Source organism: Canis lupus, chromosome 4, assembly GCF_011100685.1.
Source record: "Canis lupus familiaris isolate Mischka breed German Shepherd chromosome 4, alternate assembly UU_Cfam_GSD_1.0, whole genome shotgun sequence".
In the NCBI taxonomy this organism is placed as follows: Eukaryota; Metazoa; Chordata; class Mammalia; order Carnivora; family Canidae; genus Canis; species Canis lupus.
This window is the reverse complement of record NC_049225.1, coordinates 26,075,562-26,083,738: the sequence shown is the minus strand read 5'-3', so window position 1 is coordinate 26,083,738 and position 8,177 is coordinate 26,075,562.

Genomic DNA, 8,177 nt, shown 5'->3' with positions numbered 1-8,177 from the left:
TGCCATTGCCAAGTTCCCTAGAAGTAGAAGTAGCAGAGAAATATAGGACACCGGTTAGATTTGAATTTCAGATAAGCAACAAATAATTTTTTAGTATATATATATATATATGTCCTAAATATTGAAAAGAACGTACTTATGCCAAAAACCCTACCTGGAAGTCATTTTGTCAGTATGGCCCCAGGGAAATGGGAAAGGCAGGCCAAATCCTCTAGGAGGAGGCTCAGAAGATATTCTGGTAAGAAAAGCAAAGCAAGTGGATGGTTGAAGAAGACTGAGGAAGGGGAGCTGGCAGTGAGGCCTACAGATGGGGACCTCCACTGGGTAAGACAGTGTCCCAGGGACAAAGTGAAAAGGGGGGCACTTAACTCTTTTACCCACTTGGGCATCTAGAAGGAAATCATTTCATCCAACATCAGGAGCAGCCAGGCTCAAGGGGTCCCACAGCATGAAGACCCCCACCCCACCTTGCCTCTTGCAGTAAGCCCTGAGGTACATCCATTATCCATGTTGGGGAAGAGAGAATTCTGAGAGCTTGAGCTTTTAACTGGGAAGAGACTGAGATATTATTATTTAGCAAAATGAAGAGTCCTGAATTCCCAGCAGGGTGGGTGTGCCTTGTGGGGGAGATTAGATAAGAGAATGGACAATAAAGGTCCCTCACTTTCCTTGTACATCCCAGTGAAAAGAAGGACAGCAATCTGAGGGCAGTGACATAGCATATCTTGTTGTAACTTTTCCTTCACTTTCTAGAACACCATCTAGCACATAGCAGGTGCTATATGGGGATGGGCAGAGTGAGTGAATTTTCAACCCACTGTAACTCAAACCCCCTCTGCCCCTACAGTGATGAGGGTCTCCCTGGGTCTGGGCTGTACTCTGTCCCCAAGATGAGTCCCCAGTGTGAGACCATGTACACAGGCACCGAAGGAGTAAGTTGCTTAATAAAACATGAACTTCTTTCCTAACTCAATCTATTAGCGCCTTATACTAGGATAAGTTACATCACCAGGGTCAGAAAGCCGTTGTTGAAACAATACTCATCCTATGCTAGCGTCTGTGTTAAACACTTTATATCATTCATTTATTCCTGAACACACTAACCCCTCAAAGTCAAAGCTTTCAGGTGATCCTTTATAATTCACCATCAAAATGTCCTTAGAGGGGTGCCTGGGTGGCTCAGTTGGTTAAGCGTCTGCCTTCAGTTCAGGTCAGGATCCCGCGATCTCGAGCCCTTGCTCAGTGGGGAGTCTGCTTCTCCTTCTCCCTCTGTCTCTCCCTCTGCTCGTCTTCTCTCACTCTCTCTCAAATAAATAAATAAAATCTTTAAACAAAACAAATCTAGAGTCTCTCTCACTTCTCACACATGGCCACAACCATCCTTGACCAAGCCACAAGCACCTCTTGCCTGAACAACCAGAATAGCCCCCTCACTGGTTCACCTTTTCTTTACCACATTCCATTCCCCATATACCAGTCAAAATGTTCTTTAAAAATAGATCATGTAAGCACCCTCCCTAGAATAAATTCCAAACTCTTTCACCCTGGCTGCAAGGCCTTGTGGTTATAGGCTCTCTCATCTGCTAACGCTCTCTCCCTCACTCTCCGTAATGCAAGCACTCTGGCTTTTGAATGCATTAGGGTAGGTTGCTGTAACACCCTCCCCCCCACAAATACGATGGCTTAAGTGAACGGCTGTTTCTTTCTCTCTCACATCATTGTACAGAGGTCGGTGGGCAGTCCAGATTGGCAAGGGGACTTGGTTTCAAGAGGTCACATAGGGACCCAGGTTCCTTCCACCTCATTGCTCTGCCATCCTTGAGAGTCTTATTCTCGTCTGCTGGGTGGAACACCTCTATGTTCTATGTTTTTCCACTGTTGCTACTTCCTAGGTACTTCAGCATTATTTATATGTTCCCTTAATCCTGCTCACTCTCTGTATGTAATCCCTTCCTTAGCATCTTTTCATGTAGGGCACCTGGGTGGCTTAGTGGTTGAGCATCTGCCTTTGGCTCAGGTCATGATCCTGGGGTCCTGGGATCAAGTCTCACATCGGGCTCCCGTAGTGAGCCTGTTTCTCCCTCTGCCTATGACTCTGCCTCTCTCTGTGTCTCCCATGAATAAATAAATAAATAAATAAATAAATAAAATCTTAAACACACACACACAACCCCCCTCCCCCCCGGATTGTTTCATGTAAACCATCCCTGATGAACTCTGCCCTTTGTTGGACCCTGACTGATCAGGGTACACAATGTGTCAAAGTCAATCCCTTCCTAAAATTGAGCTCACTCCAGCTGATAGGATTAGCTCAAAGGACTTGTCTTGACTAAACTGTTGTGGGTTGGCTAATGCCTGTCACTGAACAAAACTTCATAACGGTATGAGGTTACATTACTCTCAGGCAACAAGTATTTATTGAGTGCCTACTGGGTCCATAACTGACAAGCATATTATCATGAGATGCTCCCATCCAGCCTTCTCCCCCCAGTGCCAAAGTGGGTCTTCTCAGAGCATTTTTACAGCTCCTTGGCTCTTCTGGGCAACCCTTGGCCCTTGTGCACCCCATCACAGTCCTTACTCACTGAGTTGTCAGTGTTCACTGGGATCTCTGCTTTCTTACTGAACAGTGAATTCACCCAAGGAAGGTCCTGATTCCCAGCCTCCCTGTTCTGCCACCTGCTTCTAGAACAGTCTGGACACAGAGTAGGGTGTCACCTCAGTAAATGTTGGCTCCCAACATTTTGTTAATTTAATCCTTTTTAAGGACTTTTTAATCCATCCGGTGAGCATTAACATAAAATTAACCAGTTAGAGAATGAGAACAAGAACAGCAATGACTAGAATGTATTCGTTGCTTCTTCTTTTTTTTTTTTTTCGTTGCTTCTTCTAAGCCAAGAGCTTTGTATGCATTATCCTCTATAACCTGCACAATAACCTATAGGTAAGGTCCTGTTATTATTTCCAATGTACAGGCTCAGCGAAGTTAAGGGACTTGCACCAGCTCAGGGCTCAGTGGCAGGGGTAGGATTTGAACCTAAGTCTTTATGCTTTGAAAGCACATGCTCTTCCCTCTTTTGCTTTCCTGCTTCCCACACACGAGTAATCACACTGTCAAGCCTCATCAATGTCACTTTGATCTACTAACGGGCCGTGAAGAGGGAAGTGCCATCTCTCTGTAAAATCAACAAGTCCTGGCATGAAGACAGAGGTGCTAATAGAGACACAAGTTCCCCGTTTGCCGAGGTCACTGACAGACTTGCACGGGGCTCAAATGGCATTCAGCCTCCTGGGAAAGGGAGGAGTTTGGGGGACCGCTGCCCACTGCCCAGGCCCTGGGTCCTAAGGGCTCCAGAGCCCCCCAGCAGGAGGCGGGCAGCAGGCATGCTCTGTGTTTTGACAGCCAGGGAGATAAACAGAGGTATCGGTTTCAGTTAAACATCCCTGGTGCTTAGACCTTCTCTCCAAACACAATGTCCTCACATTGCTTGGCTATCAGAGTCAAGAGTGACAGCTTCACAACTGATATGGACGGCCAGCTGCCTGCAAACTCTGGGCGAGCCGCAGAAACCTCTAAGGCCTCTGTACAATAGGCTTCAGGAAATGGGGACAAGTCATGCTGGGAGGAGGGGAGGTCTGTGATCATCCAATGGGAAGGAGGCAGGTCAGGCCTGGGAAGAAGGGCAATGGAAGTTCCATCCCATATTCCCATCCCCACACCACCTCGTCTCATCCTCAGAGATCTAGACCTGGGCTGTCTGGCATGCAACCCATCAGCCCCCTGGGGCTATTGAGCACTTGAAATATAGCCAGTCCAAGTTGAGGTGTGCTGCAAGTGTTTTAAAATCTGTGTGTAAAACACAGATTTCAAAAACTTTGTACGGAAGAAAGAATGTCAAATATCTCATTGAGTTTTCATATTGATTACATGGTGAGATGATAATATTTGGGGTATAGTAGGTTAAATAAAATATTTTATTGAAATTAATTTCACCTGTTTACTTTTACTCTCTAATGTGGCTACCAGAAAATTTTCAATTGTATACATGGCTTGCATTATATTTCTGTTGGACAGTGCTGCTCTGGAGGACCAAAAATGAAATGCAATCGAACTCAAAGCGAACAAATGTAAATATTTTTATCAAAATGCAAATTAAATGAAAACAATAGAAAAACAAAATTACTTCCATGTATATTTTCAAGATAGTTCTTTTTCTAAAACATCCAAAGTTGCTATTAAAAATAAAAGGATGAATACATAATTATTGAATCTCAAAGTTTTATTTTATTTTTTAAATTATTTTATTTTATTTTATTTTATTTTATTTTATTTTATTTATGATAGTCACACAGAGAGAGAGAGAGAGAGAGGCAGAGACACAGGCAGAGGGAGAAGCAGGCTCCATGCACCGGGAGCCCGACATGGGATTCGATCCCGGGTCTCCAAGATCGCGCCCTGGGCCAAAGGCAGGCGCCAAACCACTGCGCCACCCAGGGATCCCGAATCTCAAAAGTTTTAAATAAAAATTATCTAAATGTACCTGAAAGCCTTAGCTGATTTCTTCGAAAGTTCTCCTAAACTATTGTTATAAAAATAAAATTATTTAAAAAATAAAATAAAATCATTGAGAATTCTAGTAGCCAATGTAAAGAATCGACATTATGCTTCACACTTATTACATCTGGATGTACCTACCTATACCTAAAAGAATACTATGAATTGTTTAAGATACCAACATATTATTCAGTTATTGTGTAACAGTTGTGACTATCACACTGATTCTGGATCCCTTCAAAAACCCCGAAGCAGAGCATAGAGATAACATAGGCACTCACCACTACTAGATTTTTGTATTGGGTGGACGACTCGGTAAGCCAAATAAGCCATCTTTTCTCTCACCTAAGCACTTCCACAGCTCAGATCCTCCCCATACCCCAAGGTTAGCAGCAACACAATCCACTAACCTGCATGGAATTCAGACTCAGTTACCTTTTGTTTTGAGAACATAGAGCAAGAATGGTGTCAATCACAAAAGCGGCTAGAGCTTCATGTCATATACTTGACCAGTGCCAAAGCCAAGTGAAAGAGGTGCCCACATATCCTTTTTTTTTTTTTAAGATTTTATTTATTTATTTGAGAGAGAGAGAGCATACACAACTGGGGGTGGGGAGGGTCAGAGGGAGAGGGAGCAGACTCCCCACTGAGCAGGGAAACTGACACCGGGTTCCATCGCAGGACCTTGGGGTCGTGATCTGAGCCAAAGGCAGACACCCAACAGAGTCACCCAGGTGCCCCACCCATGTATCCTTTTTATTCCTAAAGTTACATATAACAGAACTCACTCCTCTTGGTTTTACAGACAAATGCATCTTACCAAAGTTTGGTATTGTTGGGCCTTTGTTTGTTCTTAGCCCTTCCAATAGGTATGTAGTAGTGTGTCAACAATTACACGCTTGTGATATGCAGGGACCTCTAAAAACCAAGCTCAGGGCAGGGCCTCCTGTTTTCAGGGTCAAATGGACACTATTATTTGGGGGAGTCAAAAAATTCCCCTTTTGATTGATGACGTATCCAGGAGAACGGCTTGCAGAGGTCCCAGGTTTAGCTTGGGAGGTTGAGACTGAGAGGGAGCACCTGCTCTGCGTAATCAGAAGGGAAGAGGAATCTGGAGCCCCTTGAAAGACTTAGCTCGAGAGAGGAAGGTGAGAGACCAGGGATGGAAAAGAAGGAAATCTGGGGTCACACCTACAGGGAGGAGCCTTGTGGACAGGGCAGGGACAGGGACAGAAGTCTGTGGAGGGAGAAATTCCCTGGGGAAGGGGTCCAGCCAACCACCTTCTAAGAGCAGAAGGCTGGATACTGAATTTGGAGCTGTCTCCTGCATTGTGCCACAGTCTCTTCTGCTGCACACAATGGCATTGGGCAGGTTATTTGCTTTGCTTTTTTTTTTTTTAAGATTTTATTTTTATATTTATTGAGAGAGAGAGAAAGAGAGAGAGAGAGAGAATGAGCACAAGCAGGGGAAGCAGCAGAGCAGGGGCCCTGATGTAGGACTCGATCCCAGGACCCTGGGATCCCAGGACCCTGGGATCGTGATCTGAGCCAAAGGCAAAAGTTTAACCGACTAAGCCACCTAGGCGCCCTGTTTTGCTTTGTTTAACAGGAAAGAAGAGAGAGACTTCTGGGAGGGCACAGGACTTATTGTGGTTATCAGACTACACACATCTGTTACGAAGGTGCGCCCTCCACCTTCTCTGGGTGGGAGCCCTCTTCCCGGACCCTAGCTGGATTCAGTGTCCATGTAAACTCAGGTGTCCAAAGAGCACTAGGAGCCTCTGGAAGCACTAGGAGCCTCTGGATCTTCTGGACTCAGGAAAGTCATGTATGAAAAAAAAAAAAAAAAAAGGAAAGTCATGTATGAATCAAATCTCATGTACTGGTTTCCTGTTGCTGGTGTAACAAATTCCCTCAAACTCAGTGGCTTACAACATCACATTTATTATCTTACAGTCTGTAGGTCAGAAGGGCGACATGGGTCTCACGGGGCTAAAATCAAGGTGTTAGCAGAACAGCCTTCCTTCTGCAGGTTCTAGGGGAGAATCCAATTCCTTGCCTTTTCCAACTTGGCTGTGGCCCCTCCTTCCATCTTCAAAACCAGCAACCGGGATTTGAATTCTTCCCATACCGCATCACATGAGCCTCCCCTGCTGCCTCTCTCTTCCACTTTTAAGAACTTTGGGGATTACACTGGACCCACCTGAATGGTCCAGGGCACTCTCCCTATTTTAAAGTCAGGTGATTAGCAGCCTTGATTTCATCTGCAACTTTAATTCCCCTTTGCCTTGTAACAAGATACATTCACAGGTCCCAGGGATTCGGGCATGGACATCTTTGGCTGGGGATGGCATTGGGCCGACCGCACCTTGCCGCTGGCCCTAAGCGGGATTCCGATCCAGAGGAGCTGGGACAAGAGCAGTGCCTACCTGCATCTGAAAGTGGAGAAAGTCTGGGAGATTCTGGGGAAAAGAAGTGTGCTAATGAAAGTAACACGGGTCAGAGAAGTGGTGGTGGTGGTGGTGGGGGGAAACCCATGTCAAAGGCTGACGTGGAAATTCCCAAGAAGCTACAAGGAATATGACAACTGTTTCTACAGATCGTACTTCACCTGCACAAGTGCGGCCTGCCATTGCACAGAGCCCTGACGGACTAGCCCCGGAGTTTGGAACAGGTGGAGACACCCCCAAGTCCAGCCGATGGTTCCTGGCCCACTCCCAATCCGGCGGAATGGATGTTTGTTGAGTCCACAGAAGACGACCTGGGGGAGAACCCATTGCCTGAGTTCTGCCCTTAGAGTTTTGCAGGAAGTGCTATTGTCGGGGCACCTGGGTGGCTCAGTCGGTTAAGCCTCTGACTCTTGATTTTGGCTCAGGTCGTAATCTCAGAGTTGTGATCTCAGGGTTGTGAGATCAAACCCTGAGTCGGGCTCCATGCTTCTCTTTCTGTCTCCTTCCTTCCCTTCTGCTCCTCCCCCTACTCCCACTCCCATTCCCTCATCTCTCTCTCTCTCAAATAAGATAAATAAGAAAATCTTAAAAAGGGGGGGAAACTGGGTGGCTCAGTCAATTAAATGACTCTTGATTTCAGCTCAGGTCATGATCTCAGTGTCCTGGGATCGAGCTCTGCATCAGGCTCCCCGTTCAGTGTGGAGTAGTCTTCGATTAACTACATGTGGGGTCTACCCTATGCAGGTGATACTCCAGCAACCCACCTAATTCTTTTTTTTTTTAATATTTTATTTATTTATTCATGAGAGACACAGAGAGAGAGAGAGAGAGAGGCAGAGACACAGGCAGAGGGAGAAGCAGGTTCCATGCAGGGAGCCCGATGTGGGACTCCATCCCGGGACTCTGGGATCATGCCCAGGGTCGAAGGCAGACGCTCAACCGCTGAACCACCCGGGCTGCCCCCACCTAATTCTTTTCTTGGCTTTATTTAGTTGAATATCCTTCCTAGACAGTGTGAAATATTACCTCCCATTCTTATCAATCATCTATCCCAGATGTCTTTAGATATTTGATTTTTGTCCCCTGGTGAACCTACATCTTCAGAGGCCCCTTTTGCTTCCTTAACCTTTGACTTGGCTGGGGTTCGGGTATGGGCTGGGACCGGCCCTTCA